Raw genomic sequence first — 261 nt, forward strand, 5'->3', positions numbered from 1 at the left:
ATCAAATAATTATGATTAAAAATGGAAGCAAATATTTATTTGAATTTCCATAACTTAATCTATATTTACCATAGCTACTTACTAAAAAATTTAATATATATTTTATTCAATTGATTCATTTTTTTATGATTTAGTTCGAGATAAGTTCTTAGTTTTTAAATGTGACTCTTTGGTTACATTCCTTTAAATTTGTGGTAACACAAAAAATAACAATACACTCTAATTACTGGCTATATGTTTCAACAGCCTAATAATTAACGG

The sequence above is a fragment of the Capsella rubella genome, unplaced genomic scaffold (assembly GCF_000375325.1).
Source record: "Capsella rubella cultivar Monte Gargano unplaced genomic scaffold, Caprub1_0 scaffold_4, whole genome shotgun sequence".
NCBI classification, from domain to species: Eukaryota; Viridiplantae; Streptophyta; class Magnoliopsida; order Brassicales; family Brassicaceae; genus Capsella; species Capsella rubella.